We start from the raw sequence: 24,969 nt of genomic DNA, 5'->3' as shown, positions 1-24,969 counted from the left end.
AAATCAAGAGAAACAGTGGCCACTGATAGGATCCTTCGACCTTGATAAAATAGAAACGTTAGAAATAGCCCTTTGTAGTAGTAAGACAACGCCTATTATGCTCGACAGTCTTGGTATGTGGCGAAAAGAAGCAATGCAACGAAAAGAAAGAGACGAAGTCAGAGTAGGTAAAGAAACGCGACAGACAGCTTTCCAGGCACCTGATAGGCCAAAGGAAGGGATAGCGGCGACACGGTCCCAAGGAGTAAACACAGGAAGGGAACGGTGTAAAGCGATGTACCGACAGGACAACCCCAAGACACGACGACCCGAACGTAATCCCCCGACATTACGCGCAGGACGAACAGACTTAGGACAAAATCAATGTGCTTTTTGTAAATATTCCGGGCACTGGAAAGCCCAATGCCCGACTCTACTGAACACGGGTAAGAGCAGAGGGCCGACAGAGATAACAGGCCGGCAGAAAGGGAAAAGGCCTGAGACAAAGATGAATCAGACTGACACAGACAGGCCGGATAGAACTACCACGTTTGATTACGCCCGATGGCACAGATTTCGCCAGACCGATTTCAGCGACATGTTTGAGTTCTCATAGATCGAACAGCGCTAAGACGGGAAACCCAGTCAAGCTCTAAGTTACCCGGTAACGAACCCCGTACTACCGCTACTGTTCCCGAACACAAAAGCCACCCTTTCGGATAACATACAGGAACAACACACAGAATAGTGTCGGACAGATTAGTATACATTCCATTAATGAACTCAAACTTCGAGTGCAATGGGACTGATTACTCTCTGTTGCCCCCCCCCCACTCTGTGAACAAAAGCAATTACAGACCTGCATAGACAACCCCCCGCTCAGGAAGACTGTTCTTGTGGACACCCCACCCCCCCATTACCCAGGCATAAATACCTACCCCCATTACCCAGGCATAAATACCTACCCCCACTGTAGCGAGGTTCTCGTAGTAAAAGGATTCAAGGAAACCAAGTCTCTGTTATATAATTTAAGATTTAATTCCAGTAAAGTAACACCGTATTAATAGGAGCAATACAATACATATTACACCCACTCTGGAAATTCCCGAAATGCAGCAGGTCACCGGTCACGCCCATCCGGAAGGTGAAACACGTAGCACGTGTGGGGCGGGGTCCTGCTGACAGCCGTCGATCGAAGAGGTCGCTGGTGGGATGTCCAGGAGGCACCGCGGGCCCGGCATGAAATGGCCTTCCCCATCCTCTTCTTCCTGGGGCGGCGTCCCCGGGCCACGAGTGGGGAGGGGGCGAATGCAGATGACCCCCTCCCTCGTATCTCCTGGTCCGGCCATCACAAATACCTCCGCTGAAAAAAAATTGGTGCAGGGTGGGCTGGGAGAGGGAGGTGGCGCGAACGAGCCTCCCTCGCCTCCCCAGGTGGAGGTTTCCCAGCCCCGGCCCGGCGCCAACATCCTCCAGCCGGGCGACGGACATACTTGCGCAGCACAGGACATACAATGGCCAGCAACCCTACTTGCGCAGCACAGGACATACAATGGCCAGCAGCCCTACTTGCGCAGCACGAGACATATGATCGCCATCATGTAGACCCGCGCAAAGGGACGGCGTGGGGTGCACTGGGAGAGGGAGGCGGCGCGAACGAGCCTCCCTCGCCTCCCCAGGTGGAGGCGCCACAGCTACACCCTAGCGCCCCGAGCCGAATGTCCTGCTCCTATGGCACGGTGTTCCATTTTTCGCCCCAAGAAGTCTCATCCACTCTTGCAGACACGACGAAGGGCGACTGCTGCGGAGTCTCAAAATGGCGTCTGGGCCCCCCCTGGAAGTCAAGTCTAGGCCGCCAGAATAACTTTGATCAGTAACGTAACTTGGACGCTTGCCCACCTGGGCACGAGCCCCCGCCTCCGACAACATCTCCACAGCTTTGAAGATTCTACAAGAGTCCCAGGAGCCCTCGACCCCTACAGGCTTCCGGTGGGGAACGACTGCCTTGATCACTCGAACAAGTTCTGGCCGAACCTCAACTTGACCCGGTAGGGGAGATTTTTGCCTCCCTCCCCTTTTTGATTGACGGTCCACATTGCCTGCCCCTTCTGTTAGCACAAGTTTTGAACTGCCGAAAAGGACTCTGGTCCAACCGCCGGTTGTTGGAAACATTTTGCCCCTGATGCTACTTCCGGACTAACCCGGCCTCGCCCAAAAATGGCGCCGGTGGCAAAAGGAACTAACGAACACCTCGTGGTGTTTTCTTTTGCTAATAAGACTTGATGTTCTGAGAATTGTATATGATCCTTTGTACACTTGATGAAAAAGGGGGAGGGTTCACTTGGCGAACATGTAAAAGGATCCCGTTAAAATGTTGGTTTCAATGTACGATTTATTATGATATTATTGTAACAGATACATAACGACGCTTATGACACACGCCCACGGTATGCATCTAGGAAATTTGATTGCAACTACTCTGACTATGCTTCCAATTATGAAACGAATGCCCCCTGATCCCTCAACTATTGATAGACGTTTTTAGTTTCCTGCAAATAACAAAATGAACGCTTTTAAAATGTTTTTACTGCTGCAAAATAGCACCCTACTGTACGTGCCTCAGCCAACGCCGTGTCCGGCCAAATACGATTGCACTCTCATATTTACATGCTGAACGATTATGCAAATAAAGGTTTTTCAAACTACGAACAGGTATCGCATACTTTTGTAAATGTGGGATCAGCGGGAGGGTTTTTCTGTGCGACCTGTTTTGTTCTCTTTTTAAGGTTATTAGAAAATGGTTGCTCAGCCCCGGATTGATGATCGAATCTAAGGCACGATACGCTGCCTCCAAATGTGCAACTGGCTCAGGAACAAACGCATGAAGATGGACCTCGACTTCTGAGAACGGGTAAAGTGAAGCGGTGTAAATGATAAAATGTTATAAAGGTATGATACTCAAAGGTACTAGGGAACAGGGTTGGCAGAAGAGCCGATAGGCCTTAGGACATCACAGCATTGGGAATGATTTAAGGATCCCGACAGCTAGATACATCTACCAACTAGATACCTCGCACTAAGCGCCTCTGATTTTTTTTTAACGTTTCCCTACACAAGACCTATAATGCCACACTCGGACCGTCTCCCTCATGAACAACCTATCGCTTGCCTTCCTTACCACACTGCCCGCCCCCTGGCTTCGGAAACCAAGATCTCAGGGATTATATCCCGAGGGGATAAGACGAGTAGGTGGTAAGTAAAGGACTTTCGTGCCCGTACATGTGATATGCTTGAATGTTGTCCCCCTCCCTTCCCCTCTTTTCCTCCCTCTACAGGTTACATTGGAATCCCAACTGAGGTATAGTGAAGACCTGAAGCCCCGCCGTGTCTGGTACATGGAGTGGACTCACGCTGCAAGGTGGCACCTAAAGACACCCACAAACTACTCTTGTAATGAAAGAGCCAATAGTTGTATGATATGATGAGACGCGATCACCCCTAAACCCGTGTTGCGTGAATGAGTACATGTCACGTATGTCTGAAACAATGAGAAAAGGTTTTCTGTGCGACTGAAACATTGACTTAACTAGGCAAAGGACCGAGAGTGCGAGAAGTGCGACACAATGGCGTTTTTTACTCAATGCATGTCCCTCTGTACCCGGCCTAATGCTCGTCCGTCCCAAACTGCATGCTTTCTAAATTCTAACACAGACCTGTAATGTCTCATGTTGTGTAATGCGCTGAATAGCCTATCTTGGTACACGGCCACTCTCCATGTTGCACGTGTACTGTTTAGCCTATTGTTGCACATCTCTCTCTCTCTCTCTCTCTCTCTCTCTCTCTCTCTCTCTCTCTCTCTCTCTCTCTCTCTCTCTTCCACACTCCCACTCTTCCTAACGACCGGCACCTAATTGGCGAACCTCCATCCCTGGTGCACCACCCAATTCGCTCCAAATACCGCAAGTATTTGAACAAATTTGTCCTAAATAAAATCACATTGATACCATGTTACTACCTCTCCTTTCTGCTAAATATTGATGTAACTTAAATTGGCCAAAAAGGAAAGGACAGGTAAGACGACTGAGGTTCCCTAATCTGACCCGTAATCAGGGAACTACATGTCAGTGGCTTCTATGATAAAATGCCTCAGGTAACGCGACCTTCCCCGTCCCGAATTGTCTCAATGTCCAAACAGTAAAAGTGATCGAAGCATTCCCCGTCTTCCCAGAACGCCCCCAGTTTTGTATCAGCTGCCCCGGACGAGAGTTTGAAAAATGTGACTCACACCTGGTTGTAAGGGATGGGTCGACTTACGGCTGACACAGGCCAGCCGTTGTTCCTAGAAATGATTTGTTGACGAACAAGCTACAAAATTTAGAATTTGAGAAATGTCCCTGAACGCTTACCAACTGAACTGTAGCCTTCTGCTAGATAACGCCCTTGCGACTCAAAGCTAGACGATAGTCCCTCACCCCAGTTTGCTATGTTCCTAGTTGTTTTTCATAAGACCCCGGTCACCCCAAGGATGAGTCGAATAGTTATCGCAAGCCCCCCCGTTTTTATGAAGTAGCCAGGTTGTAAGAGACTATGTAGAAATTAGAATGATGTTTGCGAAGTTAAGATTAGATTGAAATGAAGAAATTGTTGCAGTAAACCCTGTTGAGAGTAAAATGTTTAGCTGAAAGATAGGATGCATTGATATAATGGAAAATTGTTTAGCCTATGTTCATTCCTCAGAAAGATACCTATCAGACCATGGTGATAGCACGTTGCACTTTTTTGTAAAATACTAAGCCCTGAAGGACGTTATAGCTTTGTAAGACTCGTACTAGAAAAGTAGGTCTCTGCCAGAAGAACTAATGTGACTGTAATAAACAAATGCAATGAATAGGTATCAGACCTCGTACCACGACAATGAATGTAATACAAACAAACGCCAAAGAAATAAGATACGAAGGAAAGTTGTAGGGAATCCAGCAAACCTATCAACAATTATTTATACGTTGGTCGTAAACCCCCGTGTAACGGATGTTTCCCCAGTTGCTTGGAGTTGGGAGAGAAATAGACTTATGTGATTACCTTCTACTGCCAATTCTCTAAAGACTGTCTTTTCAAACTCATTTAAGGGTACCTCCGTCGGAGGAGAGAGAGACCGGATGTGGGAGCATGCGGCCTGACTGCTGATCGTGGAACATCTGCGACTTTGACCAAGGCGGGACCGCAACAGTAAGGAGTCGCAGGACGAGGCATTGTTTCCGACCAAATGAAAGGAAAGGGCTGACTTGATGCCCCTGTTCGATGATCAACAAATGCCGAAAGTCCCCGCCCTCTGAGTCCGATCATGGGCCCACCTACCTGAAATTTTTCGTCCCCCTGGTCTGTCCCCGATCTGGCCCTGCTCCATCCCCTCTTCCTCCGACCTACCCTAAGGACCGCTCACACACCCCCCTTCTTCCACCTGAACTCTTTGACAATCGACTCGAGAAAGAAAAACTGCAATCAGATAGAATAGGGTTTTTGTTGCGAACTAAAATGAATCTTGGGTGCCCTGTCTAAGGTACCCGTGAAAGAATAGTTAGGACACAGGGCGAAAAAAAGGACCTTTGTGACCGGAAACACGAAGAAAAGGTCATGCCCTGCAACGCAGGACCTACTTCTTTACTTATGACTGCCACAATCGACATGGTAGGAAATAGGCCAGCAAGATGTCTTAGGAATGTTAAAGGGAGGACTGTGGAAAATTAATACGATTTGGTAAACATTATCTGCGTCATCTTGCCTTCTCTCCCGATGCCACACTTTTTGTCGTGCACACCCGCCATTTTAGGTACCTTGGTCAGAACCACCCTCTGCACGCCACTGACCCCCAGCAGGGCTCTTCGCCCTCACAAGCACCCCCACGCACTGGTCACCCCCGCTCTCTCATGCATGGGCCATAAACCCTCCCCATTTGCGCGGCTCTGCCTCGGAATCCTATCCTGTTCCCAGCGCGACACCTCCCTTCATCCCTTTCATGGTCCCAGGTCCTTTGATACAAACCCCGTTTCCTTTGTGCCCGTTTGTCTTCCTCGTTCCCAGACCACCACCTGGCCCTGCGGATACTGTTTATTGCCCCCCCGTACAGTAGGAAGCTTCCCCCATTAAACGACCCTCGAATTGATCAAAGCCCCCACCCTATGAGATCCGATCAACCCCACACATTCCGTGAATCGGCGGAATGTCCAGCTGCGCGATAATCATCACCTGTTGTGACCGGGGTGGGACTTCAACTGTAAATGTGTGTGGGAACGGGCCTGAAGGGGAGATTCCGAGGATATCCTTTCATACTTCAAAGCATTGCAAGAATGTGTTACATGCAATAAAGATCATAAACTTGTGTATAAGAGGCCAGGCCTCAGAGATGCGGTTAGAGCACCTCGTGACGATACTTGCTGTCCGAACTGATGTGTTTCTCCTCCGGAGAGAATAAAACTTCTGTTTCCTGCCTTCCAGTCTCCAGCGCCTGCCTCTGTGTTTGGTAAACTTGAGTGGGTATAGAGGCGGCTAACGCCCGGCAAGTTCGGAAAAGGTCTTCTGCCTGTACCTTTTTTCAACACTGTGCAGGGGTAGGTGTAACACGAGGAAGCCGCTGGGTACTGTGCAGGGGTAGGTTTAACACGAGGAAGCAGCTGGGTACTGTGCAAGGGTAGGTGTAACACGAGGAAGCAGCTGGGTACTGTGCAGGGGTAGGTGTAACACAAGGAAGCCACTGGATACTGTGCAGGGGTAGGTGTAACACGAGGAAGCAGCTGGGTACTGTGCAGGGGTAGGTGTAACACGAGGCAGGGGCTGGGTACTGTGCAGGGGTAGGTGTTACACGAGGAAGCAGCTGGGTACTGTGCAGGGGTAGGTGTAACACGAGGAAGCAGCTGGGTACTGTGCAGGGGTAGGTGTAACACGAGGCAGGGGATGGGTACTGTGCAGGGGTAGGTGTAACACGAGGAAGCAGGTGGGTACTGTGCAGGGGTAGGTGTAACACGAGGCAGGGGCTGGGTACTGTGCAGGGGTAGGTGTAACACGAGGAAGCAGCTTGGTACCGTGCAGGGGTACGTGTAACACAAGGAAGCAGCTGGGTACTGTGCAAGGGTAGGTGTAACACGAGGCAGGGGCTGGGTACTGTTCAGGGGTAGGTGTAACACGAGGAAGCAGCTGGGTACTGTGCAGGGGTAGGTGTAACACGAGGAAGTAGCCGGGTACTGTGCAGAGGTAGGTGTAACACGAGGAAGCCGCTGGATACTGTGCAGCGGTAGGTGTAACACGAGGAAGCAGCTTGGTACCGTGCAGGGGTAGGCGTAACACGAGGAAGCCGCTGGATACTGTGCAGGGGTAGGTGTAACACGAGGAAGCAGCTTGGTACCGTGCAGGGGTACGTGTAACACGAGGAAGCAGCTGGGTACTGTGCAGGGGTAGGTGTAACACGAGGCAGGGGCTGGGTACTGTTCAGGGGTAGGTGTAACACGAGGAAGCAGCTGGGTACTGTTCAGGGGTAGGTGTAACACGAGGAAGCAGCTGGGTACCGTGCAGGGGTAGGTGTAAAACGAGCAAGGAGCTGAGTACTGTGTAGGGTTTAAGAGCAAAACCAGGAAGGAGCCTGGGACTGTGCTAGGCTAGTTGTAACATGAGGAAGGAGCTGGGTACTGTGCAGAGGTAGGTGTAACATGAGGAAAAACGTGGGTACTGCGCAGGGGTAGGTGTAACATGAGGAAACACATGGGTACTGCCCCGGGGTAGGTGTAACATGAGGAAACACATGGGTACCGCGCAGGGGTATGTGTAACACGAGGAGGCAGCTTAATCTTGAATTTTTTGTAATTATGCCCCCCACCTGTAAAACTTTCTGTGGACACCCAACGCAGCTGTCTAGTTTTCCTCTACTGTACTGTACTTTATTGAAACATTAGTAAGTATAGCGGCTAAAACCCACATGTTGTGGCGCTGAAGTGCTTCCCCACATCAAGCTACACTGGGTAGGGTGTGTGATTGTAAGGGGTTTAGGGGTAGATTTACAAGAAACTGACGCATCTCTACAAATATGTCAGTTTCCCTGTGCCTCAATGCACTGTATTTACAATACGGTGCACCTTGGCGCAAGGGTTGTCAGATGTATCAGAAATTCTGGCGCATCTATTGGCGCAAAAGTCACCCATTGCTGGAGTTGTGTCGCAAGCATGACACAACTCCAGCAATGCACAGGAAGGGCTATTCCCAATACACTGCGTCACTCCTAACGCCTGCTCCAAGCAGGCATTAGGAGTGGCATCCTAGCAATGGCGCAGTGAAAGCTTGTAGATTTCACTGCATCACTTCTACGAGGCTTTCCTGCATGGGATCGCCCACCCTGCATACATTATACCTGACGCAATGTGGCGCAGGGCTTTACAAGGTGACGCATCTCCCTAGAAGCGTCACATTGTAAATGGGCTGCAAAGTAGAGCATTGTTTAAGCCACTGCTGCTTCAATAAAAGTGACGCATCAGCAGCACAAAAGTGTCGCAAGGGGCTTGTAAATCTGCCTGTTACTCTTTTGATTCTATGTGGAAACTGTTTTGAGGTCAGGGTCAATGACCACAGAGGTGCTATTATCAAGCTTTGGGACGGAGCACCTGGCAGTGTGATTGGCGAAGGTATGTGAAGACACACACATTATAATTGTAATAAGGTCTAGCACATATAAGCAGGTACACAGCACAAGGCCAGCCAGACTTCTGCTGTCTCCCTTTCACTCAAGGCAGCACAGCCCCTCCCAGTGCTGTGTGCAGTTTTAGTAAATAATTTGCCCCATAGAGATTAGAAGCAATCTCCATGGGAGGGAGGTGCGAGCTCCTGCAAGATTTCGAAATCTCAGCTGACATCCGGGGTACAGTTCTGATAAAAGACAGCACCATAATTGGTTCTGCAGCTTGGCCTCGAGGTTTTCGTGAATGAAATGGCGTCCCCTGACGTATCTCAGAAGGAATCTGGTGAATCGGTTCCAGTGTAGATACCAGAGGAAGAAAAGCATGAGCGAAAATTGCCTTTTGACAACATTTCTTTAGGGTTGAAAATAGTCTGTAAAACAGCAAATGATCAGTCCTTCCATAGGCACAGAGCTAATTATTGATATTTTGAATTCTCGTTTCTCCTTTTAGTTGGTGGTAGATATGTTCTGGTAAGGAGTAAAACATTCATTACAGTTAAAGAGGACAAATGAATTCTAGTTGAAAGAGAAAATTCAGTCCACATGAAAGGGGTAAGACCTGAAGGTTCAGTAATGTAATTGAGTTTTAAAGTTTCTGGATGACTTCTTTAATTTTGATCAACATATTAATTCCATTTGGAAATTGTTGAAGTTTAATATGATCGAATTCTTGTCTTAGAAGCAATTTTAAAACTCTGGAAAGACTAGGATGAAGAACCAGGGTGATCCATGGACGGGTGTCGTTTAGGAAGGGTCATATTCAGAAGTGGTCCGTAACAATAGACAAATATATCAGCCAATGAAATGCTAGCTTGGTGTAGATGGGTATGTAACTTTGAGGTCACGTCCGTGGCGACACTTTTCATTGCGCCCTCCTTGCGACACCAATGATGCATCATATTTACATTGCGACGCATCATTGCGCAAGGAGTTACAGATACGTCAGTATTTCTGACGTATCTGTAAGGACAAAAGTGACGCATTGCTGGAGTGTGTCACAAAAGTGACGCAACTCCAGCAATGCGTCCTTTCACATGGGGCAAGCCCCATGTGAAAGGCCCTGCATCAGTCTTACGCCTGCTGTGAGACAGGTGCAAGATTTTGACGCAACGGCGTCCTAGAAGTGACGCAGTGAAATCTCATAGATTTCACTGCGTCACTTCTACGACCCTTTCTTGCGTCAATACACTCCCCTTGCATACATTATACCTGGCGCAGGTATATTGTGGCGCAGGGGTTTACAAAGTGACGCATCTACCTAGATACGTCACTTTGTAAATATGGCGCAACAAGGTAGATTTTTTACGCCACTGGTGGGTCACAAAAAGTAACGCACCGGCGGCGTAAAAGTGACACAAGGGCTCATAAATGAGGCCCAGTGAGCTTTTACTCATCAGAGATGTGGATGTGGGCTACAGCAAATACACGGAGACATGCTCCAGCTGGCCGGGAGCACACTGGTACTGTCAGGGGCGCAACTAGACCCGAACTTCGGGGGGGGCTAAGACTCCCAGCCAGGATTGGCCATAGCACTGGTCGTGCATGGTGCAACAGTGTTTTTTGGTGACCCTCCTCCTTCTCCATAAATTCCCTCAGTACCACACACTAACAATGCATCTCATCTCTCTATAGCCCCTTTCTGAAAACATTTCATTTATTTTATAGGGCTACTCATAGTTTACTCTCACTCAGTACTGTGAGTAGCATGGTACACATTCTTTGTAGCAGGCACATTAACCCTATGCACTGTGTAGGTGACAGGAGTGCCCATGTGAGTGCACGGTGAGCAATGTGACAGTGTGAGAGTAGGGTGAGAGGAGTGATGGCAGGGTAAGTGAGGTGACCATATGAATTTAGGTGCGGATGTACGTGCGGAGTAGGAGAAATGAATGTATAGTTAGTGATGGGCTTGTTTCAGTGAGATTGCATACTGAGCAGTGAGGGGGACAGGTGAGGAAAGTGTCAAATGGGTGCAGGGTGAGTAGTGTGCTTGTGTGACTGCAGGGTGAGGTACAGGGTGAACAGCACAAGTGCATTGTGAGTGCAGAGTGATCACTGTGAGTGCAGAGTGAGCGATGTGCTCATGTGGCCTCAGGGTACATGGAGGGAGAATGGTGTGAGTTCATGGTGAGAGGCATAAGTGCAGTGTGGTCAGTGTGAGTGCAGGGTGAAATTTGTGAGTGCGTGGTGATCAGTGAAAGTGCATTGTGATCGCTGTGAGTGCAGGGTGAATAGTGTGAGTACATGGTGATCATTGCAAGAGCATTGCGATTGCTGTGAGTGCAGGATGAGTGTGAAAGTGAAGGGCGAGAATGAGGAGTGAGTTGTCTGAATCCAGGGAGCATTCCCAGACACTTGAAGTAACTCAGCATGTTATTGAGGGCTGGCGTAGGGTTTCAGATATAAGTTAAACTTTTGTTATTATGGCATTAATCAGGGATTGAGGGTGGAGGAAATACATAATGTTCTGATGCTGCAACAAACTTCCAGTCTTAAGGTAAGGATAACCAGCTCATTATTTTGATGTCCCAGACGGTACAAAAATAAACAGTCACCGAAAGCTGTATTTTCAGCACTTATCTGTGCATACGTCGAACAGCAAATATAAACAGGAAGCACTTTTAATTGTATTCTAGGGCTGCCTAAATGATCCATGGCTGATAATTAAAGGGGTCAAAGACAGAAAAGTCACATTACAAATGTACTTACTTTTTTTATTTATAACCCTATTTAGTGTCAATACGAGGCCCATGCGAGCTCTTTAAAAAACACACGGATCGCACTTTTCTTTTGGCAACCCTTCTTTATATTCCTTTTCATTAAATGCATTCTCCCACTACAGCAGAACTGTAAAAAAGAAATGTAAGGAATAGGCAGAGTAGGGTTGCGGGGGTACTGGAGCCAGCAACAAAAAATAAGCCTTGGTAACCAGCTTACAAAGGTATGTTAATATGCAAATGGTTTTTAATGACCTGTGGAATACTCTGGCATGCCAAAGATAAGACTCCATACACTGCCCAGCCAAGTCCACAGCCCAGGCTGAGACACACGACGGGGGGGAGGGGCTGAAGCCCTTTTAGCCCTGTGGACATTGCACATCTGCGTAGCCTACTCAATGGTGTGGGGTTTCCGTGAAGTCCATATTTGGTGCGAGCAGTGGCGGCTCCTCCGCTACGGGAGAGGAGAGTCGCCACATTGCCAGAAGCATCAAAGAAAGGAAAAAATTAAATCATAATAAGATTATCTTATCATTATATTCTTTTCTCCTGCTGCGGTAGTGCGTGAGGGGGCGGTGAGGAGTGGTAGAACACTCCTGTATGCAAATAGTGTTTGGTCAGCCCTCTCGGGTCGCCCAAAACAACCATGCACACTTCCCTGTTCTGCATGCAGGTTGCATTACACCCTGCATGGAGAACATACCCACCCTTCCAGCCCCGGGCTGGGCATCGTGTCACAGCGCTCAGACCAATCACAATGCTGCAGGAGCCGCCCCTGGTGTCACGGCTGGGCAGTAGGTCAGATTGCGAGAGACCAGAGATATCACAGCTATTCGAGAGGGAGTTGGAGTCATCCGGCTCGCAGTTCACAGGTCCTGACGAAGAATGACCGCTCTTCCCTCACTCAGAGATAGTGTCCTGACCATCTGTGGGGGGATCTGTGCTGTTCACTTCTGGGTGATATGAGACACTAGTCTACAATCACTTAAACATCAAAATGTTCCTTGTGATTTCTTCTGAGCACTGTGCAATCCTGTGTTATTATTTCTCCTTTTTATCTTAATTTCTATGAGTTTGTATAGAATCAAATGATATGATGCAATCCTTGGTTGTTATCATTTCTCTCCTCTTCTTTGCCTGCCTGTAGAGCTTGTAGCCTCTACTGATATCTGTATCGATTTCCAAACAGAAAAATACATTGATCTATACCTATGCATTTACTGAAGCCAGTTGGATATTAATCAAGTTATGTTATGCCTGAAAATCTGCTTTTAATGCTTAGAATGTGTGGTATGTTGGTTGTTCGGATGGGTATGAATGATTTGAATCGTGAGTATATGCTTGTGTGTTTTTGAATTTTAGTTCGAGCTTGCAGGGTGCTTCTATTTTCTTTTGTATGTTTTTTTAATTATTAATGCATGTAAAGGTTAAGTAAAATATATATTTTTGATAATAAAAACTCAATGGAATTGATCCGCTATATGACTCTTTAAATTTTGAGAATTTTTCTGCTCTTTAAATTTTTGTGACAAGCTGTTCTCCTGTGCCATTGTACATGTATTTCCGCTGGGTTGCTTCTCCAGGTCTATTTTTCGGAGGCTCCTCTCTTCTTTGTATTGAAATCACGGGTGCATACATGAATAAACACCCTAGGGGGAGGTGCACCTTTTAACAATCCATCGGTCCAGTTGACATCACTTGGCCAATACTACACATAGGTCAGAGGCAGCCTGCGGGAGATTTTAAGGTACACACACACTCGTTACCCACTAGCTTTCTTTCATGAATAAAAATGCATGCATATTGCATAGTGCCATTATTGTCAACATCCCCACCCCCAGTCCGAGCATGCATGAATAAATAAATATACAACACAACTTTTGTTATGGGATAATATTGCTGCAGGTTTATCCCATACAAAAGTATGGAATATAGTGGGTTATCTTACAGGCGTTCCAAGGGCAGGCAGCTGTAACCAACCTATGCTGCCCTGCCCGTCTGATGAGCCAGCACTGTGGGTAACCCAATTAGTGCTACACCTTTTCGGTGATCCTCTTCCTGGATCACATGACACATTGATTCCTTATTGTTCACGCCCCTTTAGGGCAGAGCGTAGCAAGGCAAGCACCCACTTGGTCAGGCCCCCACTGCTCGAAAGACTAACGGGTGCTAACGCGGTTTTCCAGGAACCTGCCCAGAAGCTCCTGGTATTTGGCTCTGGCACCCCTATTGTGCTAGTGCAGAGGTACCCTTCTGTACCTATCTGCTTCCAGATCGCCCTGTAACTCCCCCACAGCTCTGGAGGCGGCCCCTGTCACCGCAAGAGCCTCCCACCAAAACAGCTAATTTCTCACCTGCAAACTGCTTTCTAGGGCCTCCTTCATTTCCAATAGGAACAGGTCAATTCCCACCTGTGACAAGTGCACCTCCAACTTTTCACAATCACCTTTGGTGCTTGTCTGGATTAGCCCATGCCTGCTGAAGTAAAGCACCATGGCTCTGTGAAGTTGCTCATGGCGCTGTTCGTCCTTCTCCGGAGCTGTTCGACTGCCTCACATGACCTGTAGGAATGTGATGGCCACACAGGAGGGAGTTCTACTCTTAGCCATAGCTATGTTACCCTTCAAGCTAATGTAGGCTCCAACCTCCTGCAACCTGTGGTTGCTGTCCCTCTAGCACTTTTGTACTTAACACCTGTTTCCCTAATTTATGGAACAGCAGCACACTTGTTTAGATGACTGCTTCCACAAGCAGTCTTGGGCTATGAGGGCGAGGAATTTTATGCACAACTGAAGCAACCCATATCCTGCCAGGGAGTGGAAAATTACCTGCTCAGTTAAATAAATTATCTTGAATACTGGACGTTCCAAATGTTTTTTTTACATAGTAACCTTTTGTGCTTGATACCTTGTTTCCCCAATTATTGGGACAGCCGTACAATATGTTGTCTGACATGGTACCCACCCAGCCTGGCTAATATGTCTCTCCTGGGGCAGCGTTTGAGCATAACTGAAGCAACATGTCACTTACCCTTGATTCTGGAGTACACTTACTTTGCTCCATTGACCAGAGAATATGCACAGACCTCTTTGATTGCTAAACCCTGGTGAACACATTAATGGGTTGAAATTTGGTTTGAAAGAATATATGTATTGTGCCCACAGTTGGAGACACCTAACCCTTTTGTGGAGTGACAACTTACACAGCTCGCCAGGAGTGCTTAACTGCCGTCTAATCACAGATGCACAGTGCCTGATACCCAGCTGTGACCCTAGAAACTTAAACTAGCAAGGGTGTCAAAATCCAAGATTCACAGTTTCATGTTTAGCTGCAGCCCACCTTCAGTCTACCCCGCTTACTGATATTCATTTCAACAACCACAGAAGGAAGAAAGGTTGATTGAACACAACGGGGGTTAGATCCTAAGACCATGAGGTCAAACCACCATCAGACCCAAAAGCTGAATCGGTACAGGTTTTTTTTTTCCATGACCCCTCCTGTGCCTTTTGAACTCACCTTTAAACCTGTAAGTGGCCAATTGGCTGACACCCCAGTGGGATCTGGCACTCATATTTAACCTTTATATCCTTACAGCATAGCAACACTCAACCATGCAAATGCCTTGGTACGTGAACGCCCGCTGGTTGCTCTAGGAAATACAGCCATTATTTGAATTAATAATACTGTGCATATGAATAAAACTATGCACAGGCAGCTGAACATTTTACACGTTAGTAAATGTGAAACATTTTGGATTTGTCCATTGAATTAAACCAGTCACCACCCTAGGTGAAGACTCGCGTTCCCAAACTTCTGCTAGTATACCAGGGAGCAGACAAGACAGTGGGAACAGGGGGGAACAATATGTATCAATACCTGCCCTTTCTTGAATACTGGGAATGCCAAATGCTCTTTAATGAATTGTAGCCTATTTGTGCTTTAACTTTAACTTATTGCTCCAACCCAGTTTGACCCCAAAACTTTGAGACAACTTTAGTAGTAACCATGCCCTTAATGGTACGTGACCTTCTACAAGCACTGCGCAGTAATCCCCATTTGACCTGCTTGAGTATGTGGCCTTTCTGCTGAAAGCCCAGTGGGCCTGGGTGAGGGGAGTGCTACTAACCCTCAAGTCCTAGGCACTCAGGAAGCATCCCTCACTGCTGCAGGAGGCCCAGAGCATTTATTATAAAACATTTAATAGGTAACAATCCAGTTTGCGCCCACCTTAATGTGCCATGCTGTGAGCAATTATGTATCCTGCATATCTCTTCCCTATGAAAAGATGAAACAAACCGGCCAAAGCACAATGCACAGGTAGTGTGCCCAATAAGACCCCCCCGGTTCTGTGTGATACAAACCCTCACACACCGCGTGCCAGTTTGTACATATCGTTTCGGGGTGACTATGCCCTAATGTGCCCCCTTACCTGGATGATCCCGAGTACGATGGTACAGACTGATGACCAAGTGCTGCGCCAGCCAATAAACATGTAGACATGGATGGTATTTACGCTGTCTCATGCCCGACAAGGCCGCTTGGTGCGCCACCTCGCCTAAACCAAGACAAGGGTGGATCACTATGTCCTTATTGTCTGCAAACACATTCGTCATCTGCACTGACGGATGCTGTGTCGCCATGCTGGCATCCCTCACCCAGCATATGTATCCCATAAGAATTTTTGCTAAGGTATTTCAGCATGCCAAAAGGTTAGCCAATGTATTTGGATATGAGAACAGGGAGTAAAACATGAGCAACTATACCTGCCCCTTCTGAAATGAAAATGCCAGCTGTACTGGTAATTGTCAGCATTTGTGCTCCAACCACATCTTCCCAGACTATTGAAAGACAGCACACCTTTCCTAAAGCTCCTGGGATGGTGAGAACAAAAGTACCTCCCCTACCCTTTCTTTAATTGGGGGACTGCCCCATGACCAGTGAATTGCAGTCCATGTGCTGTAACCCAGGGATACCCAAAACATATAGAACATAGCAGAGCAACGCCATACACCCCTTCAGAATAGCAGTAGGATGCACTGTCAGCCGCCAGCCCAAACAAAACAGAACAAGGGAAAGAGACAGATTCCGAACCTGTGCTCCACCAGCTCCAAACATTTAGCGACACTAGCAATTCTTCGCAAGTCTGCTTGTTTAATGTTGTCTTTTTACCCAAAAAGCGCCAAGTGTCATTGGTTGTCTTTTCTCAGTTTTATCTAGCACCTACTCGAGCTGATGGTATTGGAGCGCCTTCAGTGCTCACCTGTTACAATATACAAGGACGTACGCCACCTTACTGGCCGGGAGAGATTTACATGGCAGTGGCCCCGTTAATTTTTGTTTTGCCTAAAACCACAGGATCTTGGCCCACATGCATCATTGTGTCATTTTGCATTTCTTAATTTGCGAAAAATAAGGAATCGCAAATTAAGAAGTGCAAAATGCTATGCATCATTTTTTTCGGTATTTCTTTGTGATTCGGTAAAAATCGCAATTTTTACCGAATCCCAAAGAAATACCGAATTCTTAAGTTAATTTTCGCTATTCCCATTGATTCCTATGGGCCAAAAGGCCCATAGGAGTCAATGCAAATTGCGAGTGGCACTGAAATGTATTTTTCGCATCATGTTTCACACACACATGTCCTAAGGACATGTGTGTGTGAAACATGAATGTTGAAAAAAAAACATTTAAAGCATTTTAAACACTTTTTCCAAATTTACCGAGTGGTTCAACCACTCGGTAAATTTGGAACCCTAATTGCGAATTTCCACTTGTCAAAGTAATGATGCATTGCTTTTAAGAAGTCGCACATCTGCGACTTCTTAAAAGCACCCGCAATTTTAGAACTCGCAACAATGTTGCGAATTCTAAAATTGCTTCATGCATCCCAAAAAGCACTTTTGCATTCGCAAACGGCCGATTTTAAGTAATCGCACCGTTTGCGACTACAAAAATGCTTGATGCATGTGGGCCTATGTACCAACGCCGGCACAAACCTTGCCCCTCAGCTCCAAAGTCTGACTTTCGCGGTTACATCAAGCGCTGCCCCAAGGACGAAGTTAGATCTGCTTTCCCAAGATCACACCATTCTCTCAAGCGGAGAATCCAGGAATGGAACTCCTGATTTCACATTCAAAACTCATTGTCTCCACCCCATTGCCCCCTATTTGGCCATGGTAAACCGGGCGATGCATCGACATCCCCGGTCCTACCCTTTTGAAAAGTGTTTTCCATTTGGTTTCACAGTTTAGTGCGAACCAAACAAAATATTTGCCCACTGAGTGAATCAGGTGATAGGAGGACGTCTTTAAACAGGAAAATGTTCCCACCTTAGCGATTGCCCCTCTGGATGTGCGCCTGTGTCCATGGGATTACCCCCAGCAGGTCGCAGATGTAAATTGATACTTGTATAGCGCACTACTCACCCGCAAGGGTCTCAAGGCGCTTGTACGAATACTGTGGAACCCGTCCTGGCTGTCCCTGTGAGGCGTCCACTCCTGGGCACCCCCAGGGTGAAGGCCAGGCATCGAGTTAAATAAAAACAACTATGGCTTTGTTGTGTGGAATATTACTGAGGAAACGATGAACCTAAACGGAAAATGAAACCCCTGGAACGGAAGCCATGAAGACTAATGAAGTGAAAGACCGCAGAACAGAGGCAACTCCTCAAAAGTTATTACTTTTCAACACTGCAGTCATGAGACAATCCACACCTTTTAGGGTACCAGAGCATGTTGAAAAAGGACCACTTAGTAGCCTTTTGAATACTTTTAACCCTATGATGCATAAGGTTGCTTTGACCTCCCTTGGAATTGCCCACATTTAGGACTGGTCCCATGATTTTCTGTTAGCCACCTACAGGCTAGATAAATCATTGTGTTCACAAAGAAACATCGCCCCTTATCAAATTGGCGCCAAACAAGTAAAAGTCTTTTTATTCCTCTCAACCTGTGAAAGCAAAACTAACACCAACACTTCCATCCCCGAGTTAGTCTACAATGGACGATCTATATGAATGAAACAAAACTCATAACGCGCAAACTTTGCCCAACGGGCGTCAAGGCGCCTAACCAAATATAGTTCAGAGTCAGGGAGCATGCTACTGATATGCCTCGATGAAGAGCCGCGTTTTTAGTGCTTTTTTAAAGTGGTCCATAGAGGGTTGTGTTTTCAACTCGGAAGGGAGGTCATTCCATAGTTTGGGGGCAATAGAAGAGAAAGCCCTTCCACCCCATCTGACTCTGTTTATTCGAGGGACAGATAGAAGATTCTTAGAGGCAGAGCGAAGGCTTCTGCTAGGGGTGTAAGGGACAAGAAGGGAGCCAATGGCTTCAGAGCCTCCACCTGATAAAGCACTGAAAACCAGGCATAGAATTTTGAAGGTGATCCTAAGGTGGATCGGGAGCCAGTGTAGACTCTTCCTGGCGGAGGTGGCAGAAGAGGTGTAGGAAACGCCCAGGTTGAACTTAGCAGCCGCGTTCTGAACGGACTGGTGCACAGAAAAATTACCATGCCACACTGTCAACAGCAATAGACCCTTGTGCGAGACCCTCACGGCAGGGAAAGCGTCAGTGAGGCCTCCCCATGTGCAACAAGGACTGCTCTGCCGCCACCCACGCCCGTTCTCTGCCCATTGCGGCCCCCAGACTCCGGAACGGCTCGGTGTCAGCCTGCAACCAGGCAACCAACATTGTAAGCGACGCTGCAACACACCCAAGCTGGGGGCACCCAGACACCCAAAAAAACAACTGACAATACATCTCCCAAGGCCAACCCTCATCTACACTTGTTGCAGCCCAGCAGCAGGCAAAAAAATCACCTATACATTATGCTCCACTTGCACAAAACCCTTAAGACCAGCTAGCTGCTAGAAGACCACTTAACTATGAGATTATCCGCTTGAGCGCTTGGAAGCCATCTACACATTAATGGCAGCTATTATTTTTGCACACACCCACTGTTCTTCCACAGTGATATTCCACTCTAAATTTAGCAAGTTATTGCCGGGACTCACATGGTCCTGGGCTGAGCTGTCGCCAGCGATCGAACAGGGAGCCTCGTGCCCGGAGTGAGTCACCCTGGCCCATGCGCCACACCTCTCCCTCATAACCAAAACAAATTGTCAATCAATCAAGACATTTGTATAGCGCGCTACTCACCCGGAAGGGTCTCAAGGCGCAGGGGGAGAGGGGTAGGTTACTGCACGAACAGCCAGGTCTTGAGTTGCTTCCTGAAGGAAAGATGGTCCTGGGTCATCCGAAGGTGGATAGGGAGGGAGTTCCAGGTCTTGGCTGCCAGGTAGGAGAAGGATGTTCCTCCCGCGGTGGCTCTGCGGATGCTTGGTACGGCGGCGAGGGCGAGGCTGGTCGATCGTAGCTGGCGGGTGGGCGTGTAGAAGGTCAGGCGGTCGTTGAGGTTCTTGGGGCCCTGGTCATGGATAGCCTTGTGTGCGTGGGTGAGGAGTCTGAAAGTGATCCTCTTGCTGACGGGGAGCCAGTGTAGGTCTCTCAGGTGGCCGGAGATGTGGCTGTATCGGGGGATGTCCAGGACGAGTCGTGTGGAGGCGTTCCGGATGCGTTGGAGTCTTTTCTGCAGTTTGGCTGTGGTTCCGGCGTAGAGGGTGTTCCCGTAGTCCAGTCGGCTGGTGACGAGTGCGTGGGTGACGGTCTTCCTTGTCTCGGTGGGGATCCAGCGGAAGATCTTACGGAGCATACGCAGGGTGTTCGAGAGGGAGGAGTCCAGGATGAAACCCAGGTTGCGTGCGTGGTCCGTTGGCTTGGGAGTTGTGCCCAGGGCAGGAGGCCACCAGGAGTCGTCCCAGGCGGAGGGCGATGATCCCGGGATGAGGAATTCCGTCTTGTCTGAGTTCAGTTTCAGGCGGCTGTTCTTCATCCACTCGGTGAGTCTTTCATTCCTTCATGTAGGCTGGTTCTGGCGGTGGCGGGGTCATTGGTGAGGGAGAGGATCAGCTGGGTATCGTCGGCGTAGGAGATGATTTTAAGGTTGTGTTGGTGTGCGATGGCTGCGAGGGGGCTCATGTAAACATTGAAGAGGGTTGGGCTGAGTGATGATCCTTGTGGTACGCTGCAGATGACTTTGGTGGCCTCGGAACTGAATGGGGGAGGCGGACTCTCTGGGTTCTTCCGGCGAGGAACGAGATGATCCACTCTAGTGCCTTCTCTTGGATTCCGATGTTGCTGAGGCGCTGTACTAGGGTGCGGTGGAGGCAGTGTCGAACGCTGTGGAGAGGTCCAGGAGGATGAGGGCTGCTGTTTCCCCGTTGTCGAGCAGGGATCTGATGTCATCGGTGGCTGCGATCAGGGCGGTCTTGTTGCTGTGGTTGGCTCAGAAGCCGGACTGCGAGGGGTCGAGGGATCCATTCATCTCGAGGAAGGTGGCGAGCTGTCTGTTGACGGTCTTCTCGATGACTTTGGCATGAAAAGGGAGGAGCGAGATGGGGCAGAAGTTTTTGAGGTCGGTGGGGTCCGCTGTTGGTTTCTTCAGGAGGGCGCTGAGCTCGGCGTGCTTCCAGCTCTCTTGGAAGGTGGCGGATGCGAAGGAGCTGTTAATGATGTCCCAGAGTTGGGATGCGATGATGGCGTCGGCATTGTTGTAGACGTGGTGGGGGCAGGGGTCGGTTGGTGATCCGGAGTGGATGGTGTTCATTGTGCGGTTGGTGTTTTCGGTGCTGACCAGGGTCCAGTTGCAGAGGGTGGTGGCAGGGGGCGTTGGTTCGGCGTTGGGTGCATGGTTGGTGGGTCGAAGCTGTTGTGTATGTCGGCGATCTTGCGGTGGAAGAACAAGGCGAGTGAGTCGCAGAGGTCTTGCGAGGGGGTGATGTCGTTGTTTCCGGCGCTGGGGTTGGAGAGCTTTTTGACAATGTTGAAGAGTTCCTTGCTGTCATCGGCGTTGTTGTCCAGTCGTTCTTTGAATGCTGTCTTCTTGTTGGTGCGGATCAGATGGTGGTGCTTGCGGGTGGCGTGCTTGAGGGCGGTCATGTTGTCTGAGGTCTGGTCGTGTGCCAGGCTTTCTCGAGGGTGCGGCAGTTCTTCTTGGAGTTCTGGAGTTCGTTGGTGAACCAGGGGGTTTTCTTGCTTCTGGGCCTGCTGGGGGGGTTCTTTAGGGGTGCGAGGTCGTCGGGGCAGGCGGTCAGCCACTGTGTGAGGTTGCTGGGTGCTTCGTTGGGGTCCGTAGTACTGGCGGGAAGGTTCTGGCGGAGGGAGGTGGTGAGCTGCTCAGTGGTGATCTTGCTCCAGCTCCGGCAAGACCCTGTTGTGGGTAGTGGTGGTTGGTGTTTTTCCTGAAGCTGAAGTGGATGCAGCTGTGATCAGTCCAGTGTAGTCCGGTTGAGTGGCTGAAGGAGGTGTGCTTGCAGCGACGGCTCGTGGAGGGAGTTATGGTGGGGCAGGAGGGCGGGGAGGGGGAGGGGCAGGGTGGAGGTTGCTAAAAACCGGCATATGGATAATTGCAGGTAAGTAAACAATTTAATTAATAAAACGAATTTCGTAGCTCGCACTGCATTGCATTTTGCGATGCAAGGCGCACTACGAAATTCGTTTTATTAATTAAATTGTTTACTTACCTGCAATTATCCATATGCCGGTTTTTAGCAACCTCCACCCTGCCCCTCCCCCTCCTCGCCCTCCTGCCCCACCGTAACTCCCTCCACGAGCCGTCGCTGTGTGCTTGCTGGAGCAGAAGACGTGGTCAAGCGTGTGGCCGGCGTTGTGAGTGGGGGTGTTCACCAGTTGCTTGAGTCCGAGGTTGGCGAGGTTGTCTAGCAGAGTGGTGGTGTTGCAGTCCTTGTTGTTCTCCAGGTGGAAGTTGAGGTCCCCTAGGAGGATGTAGTCAGAGGAGGCGAGGGCGTGCGGGCTGATGAAGTCTGCGATGTCTTCGCTGAATTGTGTGCGTGGTCCCGGGGGTCTGTATATGAGGGTGCCTCTGAGGGTCGTCTTGGGGTCGGTGTGTATCTGGAAGTGGAGGTGTTCGGCAGCGGCAAGGGTGTCGTTGGAGTTGGTCGAGATGCGGATGGTGTTCTTGTGTACGATGGCAATGCCTCCTCAAGTCTGGTTGATGCGGTCCCTCCGGGTGATCTTGTATCCGTACGGGATGGCTATGGCGATGTCGGGTGCTGAGGAGGCGTTCATCCAGGTTTCCGTGAGGAAGGTGACGTCTGATGCTGTTGTGTCGAGCAGGTTCCAGAGTTCCACGGCTTGTCTGTGGACTGAGCGGGTGTTGAGCAGGATGCACTTGAGGTGGTTGCTGCTGGTGCTCAGCTTGGCGGGTGCGGTGCAGGTCTGGAGGCAGGAGAACTTGCAGGCTTGGCAGGTGAAGGGTGCGAGGGTGCGTTTTGGGGTGGCTCGGTAGCAGGCAGGGTTTCGTCCGGTATTGAGTGCGTTGACGATGGCGGAGTCGTAGGTCTGTCGTGTGGGCTGGCCAAGCCGGGGGCCAGCAGTTCTGGCGCTGGGCGCAGTCCGGGCGCGGACGGGCGCAGACGGGCTTGCCTTTGGCGCGCCTTCGGCGCACAATTGGCGCGCCCGCTGCGCGTGAACGCAGCGCGTGCGTGAGGGCGTCATAAGTGAGGAGCCGGGCGGCGAATCAGCTGGATGGGGGCGGAACCGCAGGAAGGCAGCGGCGGGAAGAGACTGTCGGTGGGCGGCTCAGCAGCGGCTGGGTCGTCTGAAGCGGTGGCAGGCAAAGTGAGGCTTGTTCCCTCAAATTGCTAACACAGCAATCTACGTTTAATTTATGTGTGTCCTGTAAATGTGAAAGTTCTTAGCAAACTATAAATAATTATGTATCTTCCTTAACACCATGACCCGGGGTGCACCTTCGATCTCTTTGCACTGGGCTTAACTACTCCACCCATCTTCTCCGGGAACAACAACCAGCAATGTCTGTCCCCGCATGTACAATCATAGTTGCAGCGCAAAGTCAGGCAAAAAGCCACTGATTAATCATGCTATGCGTCCCCAAACCATTGTGAGCAGCTGCTCAAAGATTGCATCACATTAAGTAAGTCTGCTTGATCGCTTAGAAGCCATCAACACATTAAGGGTATTTATTACCACGCACCCACCATTGTTTTAAAGTGATATAACTATTTGTCATACCAAACAAATTGCCTCTGTTCCCGCACTGAGCTAAGGGAGTGCTCTACTGCTTTACCTAAAACGAACAACACCATCAGTCTCTCAGACCACAAGTCCCTTTTTCACCCGGCCGAGTGCGCTGGACGTGCAGAGGGTGGCCTGGTTTTGTAGTGGGGTGTGCAGTGTCTGAATTTACCACTTCCAATGCCCGAAGGGGTAAGCATTAACGCTGGGCAAAGCATTACGCTACGCTCACATAGTTTGCGAAGTTTGCGCAACTTCGCACTACGCAAACTGCACATAGCACATTGCGAACATGCGTAGCATAGCGTAGCGTAGTGCAGTGTTAATTTTTTGCTTGCTCGCGGTCCTCAACATCAAGTTGGCAACCACGAGCAAGCAAAATGACATCCTCACGAGACTTTTTCCTTGTTCGCGATCAGCAACATCAAGTTGCCGATCGGGAGCATGGAAAATAAACCTCCCGGCGAGATTCTTAACGCCGGGAGATTAGGTTTGTCATTGCGAGTGGTCGCGCATGCTCGTGACCGCTCGCGATGAGAAACTACCAGTCAGCGTTGAGAAAACTGCAGCTCGAGTAAAAATCTACTCGAGCGGCAGAAAAGTACAGCTCGCACTGTGCAAGATGCCGTTTTCAATGATTGCACAGTGCCGGATGCTTGTCCGCACTGTGCAATCATTGAAAAGAACACCTTGCACAGTGTAAACATGCTACTACGCACTTCGCGTAGCTACACGTAGTGCTACTTTGCGAACTACGCCCACCCATAGTAAGCATCCACGAGTACCAGATACATGGTCTTGCGCCTTCTTTGGTCCCCAGGTCTCTGGGAGCTCGCTCCTCTTATCTGGGGATGCCCTGCTGGGGCAATTACCGGCTCCTGTCCCAGACCTTCCCCAAGGTACTTGAGTGACATACGCACTCTGCACGTGACCTCAGTGATGAGCTTCCTCCACTTGTGCGAGATACCAGCTTCGCGCTGTAGACACAGCGTGTCCAGCGGGGGCAAATGAAGCCACCACAAAGCCAACAAGATGGTCACCGATCGTATCAGAGATAAGACCATCAGTGCTCAAGACCAGATGGCGTGTCCGGCATGCCTACACTTGTGGACACTAGGGGCACTATTGCCCGCAGTCGATTCACCTGGGAGCGGTGTGGAGTAAGTTGGTGCCGAGCCCAGCAAACGTCTGACCACAAGAAAAGTGTTCATTCAGGTAACATGGGCTCCGCGGGCAAGAAGGTCGCCGGTTCCACAATAACCCGAGCATGCGGGTGGGATCTATCTTTGCCAACAGTGCAGTGTGCCGGAAAAGTTTAAAAGGTGAAGCTTTCGAATCAAAGCAGCTGACTACATTCCCTGTGCTTGTGTTCCCTTAATACTGGGGTGCTCTGAATCTTCTACAACCCCCGAATAAAAGAGGGGGAGGATGGCGCTGGGGG

General features: G+C 49.2%; 1 non-coding gene across 1 annotated transcript; it reads right to left on the bottom strand.

Annotated features, from left to right (window-relative positions):
• Positions 1-24,172: 24,172 nt before the first annotated feature.
• Positions 24,173-24,483, bottom strand: LOC147718432 (Nuclear RNase P). The gene has a single exon (XR_015295446.1).
• Between the last annotated feature and the right edge of the window lie 486 nt (positions 24,484-24,969).

This window comes from Lissotriton vulgaris, chromosome 4_1 (assembly GCF_964263255.1).
Source record: "Lissotriton vulgaris chromosome 4_1, aLisVul1.2, whole genome shotgun sequence".
NCBI lineage: Eukaryota > Metazoa > Chordata > Amphibia > Caudata > Salamandridae > Lissotriton > Lissotriton vulgaris.
Note: the sequence above shows the minus strand (reverse complement) of the source record. Positions and strands in the feature narration are given on the sequence as shown.